General features: G+C 42.8%; 1 pseudogene; it reads left to right on the forward strand.

Moving 5' to 3' along the window:
- LOC150058916 (small ribosomal subunit protein uS5-like) overlaps window positions 1-6,975 on the forward strand; it is a 58,747-nt pseudogene extending 51,772 nt beyond the window's left edge.
- Window positions 6,976-17,783: the final 10,808 nt, after the last annotated feature.

The following is a 17,783-nucleotide window of genomic DNA, read 5'->3' on the forward strand; positions in this document are numbered from 1 at the left end:
GCTGTCCCTGAGCTCGTTCAAGGCTACTGCCCTACCCCTTGAGCCACAGCCCCACTTCCCATTTTCTAGTGATTAATTAGAGATGAGAGTCTCCCGTTCTTTAGTGCCCGGGCTGGCTTTGAATCACAGTCCTCAGATCTCAGCCTCCTAAGTAGCTAGGATTACAGACGTGAGCCACCACACCTACCCATAAGTCTTATAGACTTAATCCAATTAGCCACTAGAAAACTGGAAGTGGCACTGGAGTTCAAAGTAGTAGAGCACTAGCCTTGAGCAGAAAAAGCTCAGGGACAGCATCCAAGCAGTAAATTCAATACCCATGGGCAACAACAAGAACAACAACAACAAAAAAAAGTGGGAGATTGGCATTGTGAGTCCTTGTGACAAAGTGTTTGGCTTTACACTGCAGGAAATCCCTCTACCAGGCAGCATAGAAGACCTTACTAGGCTCTATACACAAATACAAATGAAGGGGCCAGGAGTTTGGCCTAGTGGTAGAGTGCTTGCCTAACATACACAAAGACCCAAGTTCCATTCTTCGGTAACACATGCATAGAAAAAAGCTGAAAGTGGTGCTGTGGCTCAAGTGAAAAAGCTCTAGCCTTGAAAAAGCCCAAGGACAGTGCTTAGGCCCTGAGTTCAAGCCCTAGGACTGGCAAAAAAATAAAATACAAATGAAGCCAGACATTTGGAAAGAAAACACCGTTTATTATTCTCATTACTTCTGAAAATAATGCAAACACAATTAATGATTGAATTGTGTGCTTCATGGGCAGGAAAGCAGGAAGGACTAGAGATGCTCTGAATTCTCTTTGAAGATCCATCAGGACATAGAATTGGCCAGCACACCAGATAGGAAGGGAAATGGCAAGATCTAAGAACAGAGTGAAGACACTCAGAACAGATGGTTTACGTTTTTTGTTTGGTTTGGGTAGGGTTGTTTAGTTTTACTTTGTTTTAGAGGTTATGGGCTTGACCTCAAGGCCTGGGCACTGTCCCTGAGTCTCTGTGCTCAAGGGTCCTGCTCTACCACTTGAGCCACAGCACCACTTCTGCTTTTGAGTAGTTAATTGAAGAGCTTCAGAGGGACTGTTCTGCCCAGGCCGACTTCAAACCTCAATCCTGAGATCTCAGCCTCCTGAGTAGCTAGTATTATAGGCATGAGCCATCCGTGCCCAGATAGATGGTTTAAGTTTTGAAGTGCTAGCATGATGCTAAGGACAGAGACAATGGTCAGGACTTTTAGTGCCTTTTATACAAGTCCTTGGAATTGAAACGAGGGGAACCTTCTTAGACTGACTTGGGAATCCTGCATATGCTCGCTCAGACAGAATTCAAAGTGAGAACAACTAATAGCCAATTCAGATGTATTGGGGAAAAGGCTAGTGAATCTACTGACTTTATCAAGACCTGCCAGTTTCTTCTCTTTTACATTCTAATAGCTCCTGGAATATTAAATATGAAAAATAGAGCTTTTAGGAATTGGCAATACTGGTACTAGATCTAGAGACTACTAAACAGTGAAAAGTTGTCTCTTATGCAAATAATTACCAGCTTAAAACCTTTCCATGACAGCTCAGCCTGTCCAAAGAACTGTGTTTATTTTTGGATTTACAGAGTGAAAGTTGTAGAATGTTTTTAAAATCAAAACTAAAGAATATTGATTGTCTCACTCCCCTATGCCCTCTGTTTTATTCCTAAATGCAATTTGGAATTGAGGCAGCCATAGAAACTCTTAACTCAGAGTTTGGGCATCATCCAATCAATTCAGATTTAGAGAATTCATGAGAAATGATCATATAAATCCATTATTTCTCAGAATTTGTCCTTTTTTTTCAGTTGTGGGGCTTGAACTCAGCACCTGGGCACTGTCCCTGAGCTTTTTGTGTTGAAGGATTGCACTCTACCCTTTGAGCCACAGCTCCACAAAATGTGTTCTTCAAATACATGAAAATACTCTTGTAATTATGATTCCACATCTTCCAATGTTTCAAAAAGAATCTGGGGGGCCAGGAGCGTGGCCTAGTGGTAGAACACATGCCTAGCATACACAAATTCCTGTGTTTGATTCCTCGGTATCACATACACAGAAAAAGCTGAAAATGGTGCTGTGGCTCAAGTGGTAGAACACTAGCCTTGAAAAAGTTCAGGGGCAGTGCCCAGGCCTGGAGTTCAAGCCCCAAGATTAACAAAACAAAAAAAAATCTGCAGAATTCCAAAGACCTAGTTTTAAAAAAGAAAAAAAAAAAACACAACCGTGCAAGACCCACTCTGGAGAACTATTGTGAGACAGTTCTGAGTTTAGATAAACACTTCCAGTGCACCTCTAAGTAAAACACTGACCTATTTTTAGAGACCAAGGGTTTCAGGGTTTTGCCATTCGGGAAATAAACATCATCATCATTTCTTCTATTTCAATGAGTGCAGCTGTCTGGGCGGGGACATAAACATCCCTTTGCCATGTTGTAAATTCAAACACAACAATGTCAGGCTGGTGTGTGAGAACCAGGAAATGAAGCTGGCTTCAAATTGCACAAGAACTGGTCTATTCTCATTATCTAATCTAAATGAAACAAGACCTAGGAAAAAGACAATACAAGAATCTATCACTTTGATCAATTCACACTTCTATCAGAAATGCAAACCTAGAAGTACAGAGCACTCTATGAGTCATATTTTTTTTTTATTTTCTGTGCTTTATGGTATTTTGACATTTGAGGGAATACAGGAAAAGGCTGTCTTCCTATAAGTAGCTCATTCCAAGATAACAGACTTGTAATAATGATAATAACCTTGTAACAGAAGCTTCAGGAAAGAATCAGCATTCCCCCCACAGCTTTACCTGGCCCTTCAGGTGGTCATGTTCTCTCTTGAAAAGGGTAACAAAAATCTAATTTTAATGTCATTAGCCTCAGCCTGTATTCCTAGCTACTCAGGAGGCTGAGATCTGAGGATCATAGTTCCAAGCCAGCCCACGGAAGAAAAGTCTCTATGAGACTCTTATCTCCAATTAACTACCCAAAAAACAGAAGTGGAATTGTGACTCAAAGTCATAGAATGCTACCCTTTGAGCACAAAAGGATAGTGCTCAGGTTCTGAGTTCAAGCCCACACTCCTCCTCTCTCCACCCCCTAACCCCCCGCCCCAAAAAAAAGAAAATTCCATAGGTACAATTACTGATCCAAGTTCCTGTTCTCTGGATCATCTAAACATGTAGCTAAATGCAGATGCTCCCAGCACTAGCTGATACCATGCTCATCTTGCAGGTAGCCCTGCCCCATCTGTGGATAGCTGGATAAATACAGCAGCTGACAGGGAAAAAGATTTTCTCAGTGTTTGAAGGTGACAGAAAACCCTTACCTCACAAGGAACCAGCCTCAGGGTGCCCTGGGCCGTTCATTACATACACTGAGGCTTTTCTCATTTCTCACACCTGGGATGTAGACTCACACCTCTTTACCTTTTACCTGGACCACTTTGGTGCCTTGTAAACTGACCAGCTCATCCCTCATATAGGGATAACTACTGATGAATGGCCTGTAGACCAAGTCCAGTTCAAAAAGGTATCTTATTGGGCTGTCACATTAAGTGTTTTGCAGAATGGTGATGGCAATATATTAAAATTAAACATAAGAAATAACAGCTGTAAGAGTTGGAGACACTGGTGCTAGATCTCGAGATCTAGTTTATACCCAAGGTGATTCACTTCATTAGGGAAAAAGTTACATAGACAAATAAAACACACATTCTCATAACCTGGAATCTAAGACTTTGTATATAACGAACACTAAATAAACTCACCCTTTGTCCCACCATCTCTAATGAACTAATTCGACACTGATACTCACTAGACTCTATGTTGAAAATGAACTATACAACTTGCAGGATGAGGGGGGTGCAGTCCAGGAGGGAAAAAAATACTAGGAGAAAATTCAGAAAGTGGTGATACTGTTCAAAATGAAATGTGATCAATACCTGACTTATGTGACTATAACCCCTCTGTCACCTTTACAATAAAAATAGATAAAATTTTAAAAATAAAATAAAGTAGTTGGTACCACAAAAAATTAACAAGCACTAAATTTGAAGTATATTAGTTGGTTCATATCATTCATATGATAAAAAGAATTTTAAAAATTATTTGCTTCTCTATAAAGCCAAAAGTTTTTTTTAAAGAGCTTAAAATAGTACCTGACATAAGTAAAAGCACATTAATGTAAGACTTAAAACTCTATGTCTAAGGCCAAGAGTTTGGCCTAGTGGTAGAGTGCTTGCCTAGCATGCACCCAGGTTTGATTCCTCGGTACCACATACATAGAATAGCTGGACATGGTGTTGTGGCTCAAGTGGTAGAGTGCTAGCCTTGAGGAAAATCCAAGGACAGTGCTCAGGCCCTGAGATAAAGCCAAGCACTGGAGAAAACAAAAACTCTATTTCTAGCCAGAGACCCATGGCTTGTACTTGTAATCCTAGATATTCAGTGAGCGAGACTGGATATTCAGCATGAACCAGAAAAAAAGAAGCCAGGAAAGAGAATTGGAATATGAGGTTTTCTGATTGAGCAGCAGCATGTATCATGATGCATTCCAAAATGGAAAAATGAAGATTATTTTTAAGGGGTCTGATTTTTGTTTTTAATTGGAAATAAGAAAATAATTTTAAGAGAACTTTCTGAATCACACCCCTTTCACACTTGGTAGCATAATAATAGTACCTTCAAACACTCACCACTGTACAGCCTGAAAGTGTGAAACAACTCCTAATCATGTTTGTGTTGTATAAAAAAAAAAATCAAGCATCTTTCATAACAAATGTAATGATTTTTATCACCTTGTAGAACTGGAATTCAACAAAAGAAGCAGAAAGCTAAATTAAAGAAATGAAAGGAGAACTGGCAAAGAATTAAAGGAAAACACAGGCTCATTTACAACTTGTGACACCACCTATTATTTCTCTACAAATGGTCTTTTATGCAACGTTATTTCTAAGTCACAGGAGCCATCATTTAATTATCAAAAAATTTTAAACGGAAGTCTGAATTTCCAGATTCTTTCAAATTTGAAAACTTTGGTGCTATACATAAGCATTTTCATTTGGTAGTATCTAGTCTGTTTGTGAACCCTCTAATCACCACACACACACACACACACACATACACACTTCCCTCCCACCAGGCTCAGAACCCTGAAGCAAGTGTCAGTCACCTTTAAACTTTGTGCTTGCTCAGTTGACTGTCTGGCACCAGAGGCATTTTCTGTGCCTGAGATAGCATCTTAGAATAGTGAAGAATGAGGGAGTCTGGGGTAGATGCCACCTGCATGAAAACACTGAGCCTTCCCCTGTCATCGGCTCCACTTCGGCCTCCCTGTGCCTTTATGACATTGTCATTCAAGAGAGGGAAGTAACTGTACAACCAATCTTCTGGATAGCTGGGAAGCCAAAAGTTAGTTAGTTGGTTAGTTAAAAACATTTAGAACAGTACCTGACACAAGTAAAAGCACAATTAATGTAGGATTTAAAAATGCCATGCCTACCCAGGGACCCATGGCTTATGCTTCTCATCCTAGCTATTCAGGAGGCTAAAAGCTCAGTTTCCTAGTTCGAAAGCAGCCGAGGCAGGAAAATAAAAGAGGCTCATAACTACAATGAACCACCAAAAAGCAGAGCTGTAGCTCAAGTAGTAGAGTGCTAGTCTTGAGCAAAAATGTTCAGGAATAGCACACAAGCTTCAAGACTGTCATAAAAATAAATAGATGAATAGATAAATAAATAGACGATAAAGAATAAATAAAGTAGATGCCTGTTCTTTAAATCTGGGGAGGTTATGCCAAGCAAACCTTTAAAACCTTTAAAAGTACCTGTGCAGGAACAAATCACAATTAAAAAAAAAAAAAAGATGGAAGCCAGGTTTCAGTGGCTCACACCTGTAGTCTCAGCTACTCAGCAGACTGAGATCTCAGGACCACAGTTTGAAGCCAGCAGGGGCAGGAAAGTAAAAAAAAAAAAAATCCAGGACAATGCCCAGGCCATGAGTTGAAGTCCTAACTTCACACACACACACACACACACACACACACACACACACACACACACACACACACACACACACACACACACACACACACACACCCTCTTCTTCTTCTCCAGGAAGACACCAAATGGTGGTGCAGCGGGAGGGGCCTCCCAGGGGGCCCAGGGGGCCCAGGCTTGGGAGGCCTTGGAGGCGAGGTGGTGGGGGGTCGCAGCCACGGGGCTCGTGGAGGCAAGGCCAAAGACAAGGAATGGATGGATTCCCGTCACCAAACTGGGCCGCCTGGTTGGGGACATGAAGATGCAGTCTTGGAGGGGATCCGTCCTTCCTCCCTGCCCCTCGAGGGGTCCGCCATGGTCGACGTCTTCCCGGGCGTCCCTCCACGACGAGGTGTGGAAGACCAGCACACCCGCGCTGGCCAGCGCACCACGATCAAGGCGTTTGTGGCCACTACCGTGGCTCTGACGGCCTGGTGTGAAGTGCTCTGAGGAGGTTGCCACTGCCACAGAGGGACCATCATCAAGGCCACGCCCTCCACTGTCCCCTTGCGGAGAGGCCACCGGGGAGCACCACAGGCAAGCCCCACAGGACCCATGCAAGGTGACAGGCCGCTGTGGCTCCCTGCTGCTGCGTCTCCTCCCTGTCCCCAGAGGCACTTCCGCTCCTGTCCCCAAGAAGCTGTGAGTGATGGCTGGTATCCACGACGGCTACACCTCAGCCAGGGGCTGTGCTGCCACCTTGGGAAACTTTGCCAAGGCCACCTCTGATGCCATCTCCAAGACCTCCAGTTACCTGACTCCCACCCTGGAAAAAGACCGTCTTCACCAAATCTCCTTCCCAGAAATCCACTGACCATCTTGTGAAAACCCACACCAGGTTTTTCCAAGATGTGGAAAAACCTCTCCATGCAGAGGATCCAAGCTCCAGCTGTGGCCACAACCTAAGATTTTTATACAAAAATAATAATAAAGTGAATCAAGCATGGGGAAAGAAAAGAAAGAAAGAAAGAAAGAAAGGAAGGAAGGAAGGAAGGAAGGAAGGAAGGAAGGAAGGAAGGAAGGAAGGAAGGAAGGAAGGGGAAGAAAGAGTAAGAAAAGGAAAAGAAAAAGGAATACCACCAAGGAATAAGTTATGAAATCTGCCAAAAAAATAACATACCTTCCAAATACATTATGTAGTATACACACACACACACACACACACACACACACACACACACACACACTACTAACTACATCACAAGGTTGCAATTGTTGGGCTTAAAATTTTCCCTCACTTTTCCTTATTTACATTTTCCCAGTTTTCTAGGACTGAGTTTAATCATTTTAAATAACATACTATTTTGTCCATTAAAATTATAAATCCTTTAATTGCCAATAACTCCATTAACATATATCAAGCATTACATTAGTCATGATTCCAGAAAAATAAAATCAATAGGATATATAGATAGGCAAGAGGAACTGGCACACACAAATCCTGGGATCTATCATCAGCAAGCCAAAAAATCGGAACAAAGGGTTATGTAATTCCATTAGTCCAAACCCTAAGAAACAAAGAAGTCAGTAGTGTAACTCTCAGTCTAAAACTGAAGGCCTGAGATGGGGCAGTGGCTGTTCTAAATCATGCAGTCCAGTGGATCAAGACTCAGTCAATCTAAGTCAAAAAGTAGAAGATGAAATTCACTTCCTCATCCTTTAGTGTCACCCTGAATGGGTTAGATATGGGTCCATATTAATGACAGATTTTCTTTGCGCCATGTACCAACTCTTCCATTTTGGAAGAGAAGCCTGATGTATAGCTATATTCTCTATAATTCTATTTTATGTATATATACATATAAATGTACATATACACACAGACATATATACATATATGTGTGTATATATACATATATACAAATGGGAAGAAAAGCATAGTTGTCATTTATTGTGACAAGGTCACAGATAATCTGGTATAATTCTTCTGTGATTCTGTATTTATTATGATGAGGACATTATTTCTATAATAACACATTTTCTTATGTAGGATTCATTCTTCCAAATCTGATTTGTACTCAACCTGTATTATACCTGTTGTACCAAAATTATTTTCATGTCTAAAGGGAATGTTTTTCTGAGTTTTGGTGTAATCACTGATAAGCAAATTTTAAGATATTCCAAGTAAGCAATGTTATTTCATTTAAGAATATAGAATAGGGGCCGGGAGTTTGGCCTAGTGGAAAAGTGCTTGCCTAGCATGCATGAAGACACGGGTTCGATTCCTCAGTACCACATACATAGAAAAAAGCCAGAAATGGTGCTGAGGCTCAAGTGGTAGAGCTCTAGCCTTGAGAAAGTCCAAGGACAGTGCTCAGGCCCTGAGCTCAAGCCCAGACTGGCAAAAAAAAAAAAAAAAAGAATATAGAATAATAAGTTTAACTCAAATACAGACCAAAAATTAAAGTGCAACCATTATTACAAATATAATTATAAATTACTTTATTTGCAGCAAATGTCTATCTTCAACTCAACCTGCTGGAAAACAAAGGCAAACATAATTACTTCATGCTGGACAATTGAGGTGTAATTACTGTTTATAATGATGACTCAAAGGCATTGCAGGACCCTGAAATGCCTTCACAACTGCCAAAGAAAGTATACATTCCATTTAGAAGAGCTATGTAGTAAAGACTGCTTATTGGGTAAATTCTCTAGAAACTGGTGAGCCTACGTTTGGCAGGTAAGGTATAGCTAGTTTCAGGAAGCTAAAATTGTCTAGTAATCAGAATAACCTGATTTCCTTGATGCTTTGAACAAACTGAGTGCATCTGTCATCGGAATTATTCAGCCAGTGGGGAACACGAAAGGTTTCTGGCCTTTCTTTCCCCAAGCTTACTGTAATGACTTGGGAGTCAAAGAAATAAAAAAAATACTTTTGGGTCTGGTTGAAAGAGAAAGAAATCTCTATAGTAGACTGGATCCCTTTATTTATGGGTATGTATTCTAAGACCCTAATGGAAAATTTCAATCGCAAATAGTAACAAACTCTACACATACTATATTTTTGTCTTTCTTAGACACATATGCCTACACTGGGGCTTAATTTACAATTCATGCAGAGTAAAAAATGAATAATAATAACAAAAAATAAAATAGAGCAACTGTATCAACTTACTGCAATAAAAGTTGTATGAGTGCAGGCTCTTTCAAAATAGTTTCTGGGGTGTATATCTTAGCACCCTCTGCATATGACTTGTCTTTATTAAGTCTAGAATTTTTACCTGTTTACTTAAAGAAATCACATCACACCTCTTCAACATAGCAGAATTACGAGCATTATTGCTATTTTGCTTCAGGGTCATTATTAAATAAAATGGGGCTTATTTGAATACATCCACAATGCCAAGACAGTTGATCTGGAAACTGAGTCAACTACTAAGTGACTCTATGCAGGTAACATACATACAGTGCTACTATGCTGGTCAAAGGATGATTCATAAACTTGGCTGGAGAATTCATTGCAGTATTTAGAAGAATGAACAATTTAAGACTTAGGAACAAAGCTGGGTGCCAGTGCTTTATGCCTGTAATCCTACCTACTTAGGAAGCTGAGCTCTGAGAATCTTGGTTCAAATCTTGCAGGGCAGGAAAGTACATGAGACTCTTACCTGTAATTAATCACCAAAAAGCTGAAGGTGGAGCTACGGCTCCAGTGGTAGAGCACTAGCCTTGAGCAGAAGTGCACAGGGGCAGTGCCTAGGTCTTGATTTCAAGCCTCAGGACTGGTACTACCAAAACAGCTATACTACAAAAAACAGCGGTAAAGGTTTGGGGGAGTTTTTGTTTGTTTGTTTGCCAGTCCTGAAGCTTGAACTTGGGGCCTGGGCACTGTCTTTGGGCTTTCTCAAGGCTAGCATTCTACCACTGGAGCCTCAGCACCACTTCCAGCTTTTTCTGTGTATGTGGTACCAAGGAATTGAACCCAGGGCTTCATGTATGCTAGGCAAACACTCTACCACGAGGCTACACTCCCAGCCTATAAAGTTTATTTCTAGAAGTTTCTATTTAACATTTTCAGACCTTGATTGTGGGTAACTGAAAGTACAAAAGGCAAACAACAGAAAGAAGGTAGGAAGGAAGGAAGGAAGGAAGGAAGGAAGGAAGGAAGGAAGGAAGGAAGGAAGGAAGGAAGGAAGGAAGGAAGGAAGGAAGGAAGGAAGGAAGGAAGGAAGGAAGGAAGGGAGAAAAGATGGAAGGGAGAAAGGGAAGGAGGGAGGGAGGGAGGGAAGGATGGAGGGAGGGAGGGAGGGAGGGAGATGCGGCATTACTGAAACTGGAAATGGAGCTGTCTAAAGATATGTGGTGCTGTGACTGTCAAGTTCCATTAGCAAAAAGATGTGAAGGAAATGTCAGTACCAGTGCAAGGAATGGGGCGGAAGCCAGAAGAATGCTGGCAAATGCTGAGTGCAAGCTGCTGTCGGCAACGGGAGCTGCAGGATGCTCTCTGCAGAGGACAATGGCAGCGGCAACTATTCTTCAGGGCTCCCTTCTGGAATCACAATGCACTGCCATTCTGGGAAACCTGCTTCGGGAGCGCCAGGGACTGGGGCCTGAGCAGGGTTCCCTCCTTCGGACCCCACCCCCACGGGAACAAGTGGGAAGCAAAGTCTTGCAATTACCAACACTATCATGAGTCCCGAGGGAAATGGTGGCCAGTCAGCACCACAGCTACCTGGCAGATTTTCAGCTCCACCCACCGACAGGTCCTGGTTGAATCTTTTCAAAGTTGAAAGAATGAAAATGAGATGTAATGAGATACATTTCTCATCCTCAGGCACTCTGGCCACATTTGCAAGTGCTCAGTGGTCACATGTGGCTGGTGACTGTCCTATCAGACAGTGGAACCCCTCTCCCCCACCAAGAAAAATGATTTCCACCAGTTGCTTGAACTAACTGATACTATACTGAAGTGGAAGGCTAGTGCCTCACACATTTTTGGTCTTATTTTTTTATTGTATTTTATTGTTGGGGTAATGTGTGCCTCACACATTTTTAAGGTACAACATCTCAAAGAACTTTTGCGTTGCATCTAGCCACTTTGAACTAAGACACCCCCCCCCCCCCCGGCCCTTTGGGAGCTCCAGTTTGTCTTCTACCTTGTTGGAAACACCTCACCCAGGAAGTCTAAGAAGCTGTATATTAGTGGGTCAGACCAGGAGCCTAACATCAATCACACATTATAGACTTTATCAGACTCATGGCCAGAGGAGCAACAGCAGGGCTCTCTTGGGCTGCTCCTGCTTCCATAGAATACCTAGGCCCCAGGTAATAATTAGCTACTTTTAAAAGCAGAAAAATAATAAGTTTTGGAATTTTCTTTCACTTCTGGTCTTCCAAACCAGGTTGTCCCAACCCCTCCCATCTTATGGCTATGGATAGAGAATCTTGGCTGCTTACCACAGTTTCCCTTACCTTGAAGACATGTCAGCTCTGGTCAGAAAGAAACCAGTGTGTGACTCAAGTGGCTCTTTCCAGAGTAATTTTAGCCTTTATTTGTCATTGTGTGTTCTAGAATACACGAGTGTCTCTAAGGACCTCTGGCTTCCTGCGACCCAATGCTTTAACCTCTGCCTCACCTTAGCAAGGTTCATGCAACCAGAGAAGAATGCTCTGTAGGCCAACAATTGACCATATCTTAAGCACAATAAGTCAGTCTTAAAAAAAAAAAATGGGGCTGAAAGTCAAACCTTGTAAAGCAACTCAGACATTTTATAGTGTTGTTCTGATTACATACAATTCCCACAAGAAGGGAAGTACCTTTAAAATAAGGACTATTCAATACTAGTACAGGATTTCCTCTTGTTGTTGATAATTTCCTCCTAACAGAAGACATAACGCAGTCCAAAGCAAATTCAAAGGAGGTTTCCAGAGACAAGGAGGCATCTATGTTCAGCAGAGAACATTGTTCCATGTAATTGATGTTTTCCTTGCAAAGCAATAGATGGAGTGGAACTATTTTTATCCAAAACAGAATAGGTTCTCCCCTAAACTTACGGATCCCCTCCCCCATCCCGTTTTATACATAGTCCAGAATCACAACTTGTACCTTTGCACAGTCAACGTTTCCATGAAATAAGTTATAAACAATGAGCAGATTGGAATGCCAAACTATGTGCTCAGCAAGGAAACCTTTACCAGTCATCCAGTTTTGAATTGTGGAAATTCTAGTTCACTCCTAACCTATTCAATGGATTCTTCTGAACAACAACAAAAAAAATGATATGTGAGAGAATCCTTCAGACACGTGAACTTGAAGTACCTTCTTTCCTGTTTGAGCAATGGCGTATATACCAATACCTCTGCTCAACTTACCTGAAGAGGCCTGTGTCCTTTGGCTCTGTGTGGTTGGGTTCGCTAAGCCAACAATAAACCCTGACTATTGTATATACAAGGGCAGTGCATAAGTAAGCATGTTCTGGCAGAACATTTCTCCAATTTCCTCCTTTCAGTCAGAGAGGCCCAGTTCAACCTTCACAATCTGGCCTGACTTTCCAGAAATAAACTCAACTTCTTCTTTTGTCCAATTACTTAAATGTGCCCCATGGAGAGAGTGATTCTTACAATTAGGCCGAATTATGCAAAAGCTGTGGCTTTGCAAAAGAAAAATGCCAAGAGATGGAGAGGCACAACAAAGTAGTAGAGTCCTGGAAAACATCTGAGAGTTCCATCTAAAAGCTCCTTGTAGAATTTTAACATGACAACTTCGTAAAGCATATCCCAGAGCTTAGCTCTAGACCTTTTTGAATAAAAAATAAAGACTGAAGATTAAGTTAACATTCATAGTAATCTGTGTTGCAAGTCATACAAACAATCTGATGGTTAGAATAACCATCAGAGTAAGAGCAACAGAAAGACAATCTTTCTAGTTGCATTTGTTCCCGCTATTTGACCATGTCCATGTACATAGAAGTTATGGAGAGGGCTCAAAAGGCAGAGACTGGGTTGAAGCTGAAACCCCATGCTTACAACTGAGTCCTCGTCCTGAGCAAATTACTTACTTTCTCAGAAGACTCAATTCCCTCATCTACTGAGCAACTATAACAATGGACACTGTATTATAAAGGATGTAGAGAGCTAACCCTCAAGCCTGGCTGTGACAATGCTACAGTTGCTATGGATATGATCAATTATTGCAGCACAGCTAGCATCACCACATGCAATGGTTCTTGTTCCGCAGTGGTGCTCACACTCAAGCTCGGTTTCTCCTGATCAGGTTCTGTGAGTGACTCCAGGATAGATCACTTGTTCTTCTGGTCTCAAGATGACATTTTCTCTCCTAGTTAATAGGTAATACTCAAATTGCCTATGCCTCCTCAGAGCTGCTGAGATGACATGAGCATTGTGTCCTCAGTACATCTGTTCTAGATGGCCTGTGCTTATAAGAAAGGCATCTTGGCCAAGAGTATGGCCTAGTAGTAGAGTGCTTGCCTGACATGCATGAAGCCCTGGGCTCGATTCATCCATACCATATACACAGAAAAAGGCAGAAGTGGTGCTGTGGCTCAAGTGGTAGAGTGCTAGCCTTGAGAAAGCCCAAAGACAATGCCCAGGCCCTGCGTTCAAGCCCTAGGACTGGCTGAGAGAGAGGTGGAGGGGAGAGAGGAAGAGAGAGGGAGGAATGGAGAGGGAAGGAGGGAGGAAGAGAGGGAAAGGAGAGAGGAAGGGAGGGAGGGAGGGAGGGAGGGAGGAAGGAAGGAAGGAAGGAAGGAAGGAAGGAAGGAAGGAAGGAAGGAAGGAAGGAGGAAAGAAGGAAGGGAGGGAGGGAAGGAGGGAGGGAGGGAGGGAGGGAGGGAGGGAGGGAGGGAGGGAGGGAGGGAAGTTAGTTGTCTTTTAGCCAGGCACTCAGGCACTGGTGGCTCACACCTGTTATCTATCCTCAATACTCAGGAGGCTGAGATCTGAGGATAGTAATTCAAACTGGCCAGGCAGAAAAGTCTTGTGAGATTTTCCCCACCACCACCACCATCCCAATCCTGGGGCTTTAACTCAGGGCCTGGGCACTGTTCTTGAGTTTCTTCTAGTCAAGGGTAGCACTCTACCAGTAGAGCCACAATACCACTTCCAGCTTTTTCTGTGGTACTGAGGAATCAACCCAGGGCTTCATGCATGCTAGGCAAGCACTCTACCACTAAGCCACATTCCTCTCCCCCTTCCCCCCTCTCGGTGAAACTCCTATCTCCAATTAACCACTCAAAAAACTGGAAGTAAAGTGGTGGCTCAAGTGATAGAGCAGTAGCCTTGGGTACAAAGATGCTCAGGGACAGCACCCAGGCCCTGAGTCCAAGCCCTGCAACCAATAATAAATAAATAAAATTAAAATTCTGTTCTCTACCCAGCTTTGATAGTGATCTATAGAGAAAACACACTGGGCTGTAGTTTTGCCACAGGCGCGCAGTGCCACCCCGTCCTAGTGTGGAGCTGTCATTATCATTAAGATCCTTGGAGATGGAGATGGAAGAAAATCTAAGTGACTAACAGCACGTTATATTCAGAACTACTTCTCGTCTTTCTAGGCTGGTTGTCCTTGTTTCTCTCAGTTTGCTCTTCCCTTGGGTGCTTTGTGGAAGGGCCTGGAGTCATCCCATCAGTGAGCTACTGTCCCCAGGACAAGTACAAACCTGCCTGCATCCTGGGGCAGAGGCAGCCTGGGGACTGTCACTCAGGCCTCTTACCCTCACCTGACCTACAGCAGAAATGAAGAGCAATTCTTCATGCTATCTGATCAAACTAGCCTTAAAATACTATGTGATAAAATACCAGCAGCCTTCCCAGATCCCTGCAGGGTCTCTGAGGGTTTAAGGAATGGAATGGCTGGCCCTGCACCATTATTATCCTTATTCAATGGGACCTCTGACCAGATTCCAAGAGTCACAGCTCCAACTACTCATTCCCCAACCTTTGCCCCCAGGGAAGATTTGTCACATGCTCATTTCATCTTAGCCACATAAAATGTGTGTGTCATTATAATCCTGCACTTAAAACAACTGGGACTTACAAAATAGGAAGACTTTTCAGAAACATTTCTATAAAGGATAAATTCAGATTTTGTAAACTCAGAAGCTTCTACAGTTTCATTTGCCTTTACAAAGTTAATGGAGAGAGGAAATAAGAGAAGGGATGACATGGTCCACAAAGAAAATCCTCTTACCTGACTTATCTGGAAACCCCTCTGTCCATCACCTTTACAATAACATTGTTCTTTGCTAGTCCTGGGACTTGAACTCAGGGCCTGAGTACTGGCCTTGGGCTTTCTCAAGGCTAGAATGCTACCACTTGAGCCACAGCATCACTGCAGGCTTTTTCTATGTATGTGGTACCGAGGAATTGACCCTGGTCTTCATGAATGTTAGGCAAGCATACTACCACTAGGCCCAACTCCCAGCCCCTACAATAACAAGTTGTGAAAATTTAAAAAACAATTTCAGTTGATAGGAACTTGTGACCGCGTTGAAGCAGTCCCAGAATCCTGAAGTCCCTGCAGTCCTGTCCACCACACAGCTGCCTCTGCTTTTCCCTTGATCCTGCCACCCAACCCAGCCCTTCGCCTCCTTGCTGCACCCACAGTACAAACACCCAGAAAGGTCTCAGCCCTGCAGCAGGCTGCCTCAAAGCCAACAGAGCAGGGAAAGGAGAAGGGAAAGGCAGCCCTCCCTTCAGGTGCTTCACTGATGCTGAGAAGAGAAGCCCATCCACAAGCCTATCCAAAGATAAAACTCAGTGGCACTGTCACATGATTGGGGTCCCAATCACCTCAATGTCTATTTGTCCATTTTAATTTTATTTTCTTTGCAGTTCCATAGGCTGAGAAACAACCTTATTTTTTTTTTTTTAATCTCATTGCTTGGCACATCCTCGGAGGTCCACCCCCACCCCAGAGGGGAGGAGTATTGTTTTGTTTTGCTTTGTTTTGTTCCTAAATTCTACAAATAATAGAAGAAATGATATTGTTTGTATTTGTGTGCACCTGCTTCCCTAAACCAGGGTGAGGTGTTTTGTTTAGTTTTCCCTCTCCACCCCCACTCTCCTTTTATCTTGGCTGTACCTACTTTGTTGTTTGGTGGGAATTTAAGTGGCTCCTGATTTCTTAGGGAACTTCCTATCCAGGGGATTCAGAGATTCTCCCCAGAGGCCCCCAGAGACTGTATTGTTTTATTGCCCCCACCCCCATCCCACAGAAACCATATAAACAGGCCTGCAAACACACAAGGTATTTTTAAAGCCACAGAGGATACATCCTGCAAAGATTTCCTGGGTAGAAGTGAGCACAGAAGTTTGTCCTATGTGCACTGATACTCCTGGTGTGTGTGGCACAGGAGAGGTGAGAGTCAGTGGGGTTTCTTGTGTACATTTTATACATTTTTCTCTAGGATATAACAAAGGTAAATACAATAACTTCTGTCCTTTCTCCCAAGTGATCAGTCCCTTCCTCCTTTTGTCCCATATCCAATTTTTTCCCCAAAGGTAACATTCCCATCTTTGGCTTGGGGTCACTGTACAGAACCTACCATAAAGTCCACCCCAGGGGCTACGGAGTTCACAGTGTGGGAAGAAAGAAACCTGTTCACTTCGCTCCATTTTGGGGAAACGGGATGGCTAGAATCATATACTGCTTTACCTTTGTGCCCTAAATCCTGGCAAAGGACTTTCCGTGTAGGACATGCTCAATAATTATTTTCTCAGTGGGGTGATTTGAAGTAAGCCCCGTGGGATCTCTGGCTCTGATTGTCTCCCTGATAAATGAGACCATATACATAGAGAGAGAGAGAGAGAGAGAGAGAGAGAGAGAGAGAGAGAGAGAGAGAGAGAGAGAGATATTTCTAATGCTGCTCTGATTCTCTTTGTCCAACAACGGATTCGAATTTACCTTTCTACATCAAAAATTAGAGGCATAAAACAGGAAAACTTAAAAATAATATCTTAAACAAGGTGTAGTTCCTATCTCATGTAAAGGAAAAGATGGTGAGCCCGGCACTGGCGGCTCATGCCTATAAACTCAGCTATTCAGAAAACTGAGATCTGAGGATCACAGTTCAAAGCCAACCTGGGCAGAAAAGTCAGTGAGACTCTTATCTCCCATAAACTACTCCCCCCAACCTGGAAGTAGTGGTATGGCTCAAGTAATAGAACACTAGCCTTGAGCAAAACCAGCTCAGAGACAGTGTCCAAGACTAGAGTTCAAGTGACAGGACCAGAAAAAAAAAAAGATAGTGGAAGAAAAATCAGACTTGCAGTCTAGTTACGAAACAAAATGCATTTGCTTGAAGCCACACATTCCTGTGTCCAGCCAAGTGACCTAGAGGATGACCTGGGTAACAGTGCCACAGGAATGCAGAGCCAGGCGAAGTTGCTGGGCCAGAAGTAACAAAGGAGGAGATTCTTCTAGGCTGGGCTAAATGGATCTTTTTCCAAGGGTTGATTAGTCCTTCATGAACCTATCTTCAGCTGTTCATTATCTGACCAGTGTACTCTCTTGTCCTAACGGCCATTCTCCCCAGCAAGTTTCACAGTTGTGTGTCTCCCAGGAACTGACTTACCGTCTCCTCAGCAGAGGTCTAGAAACCCTAGGCCAGAGATGGCAAATGGAAAATATCACAACTGGTGAGACTAGTTGATAGTTCATTGTCTTTAGAAGTAAGACTCCAAGATCCGCAGAAATATGACAGATTATCTCAAGGGACTGACCATCAAGACCAGAGTTTATCCTCCAATCA

This window comes from Megascapheus bottae, chromosome 9, assembly GCF_031878675.1.
Source record: "Megascapheus bottae isolate mThoBot1 chromosome 9, mThoBot2.hap1, whole genome shotgun sequence".
Taxonomy (NCBI): domain Eukaryota; kingdom Metazoa; phylum Chordata; class Mammalia; order Rodentia; family Geomyidae; genus Megascapheus; species Megascapheus bottae.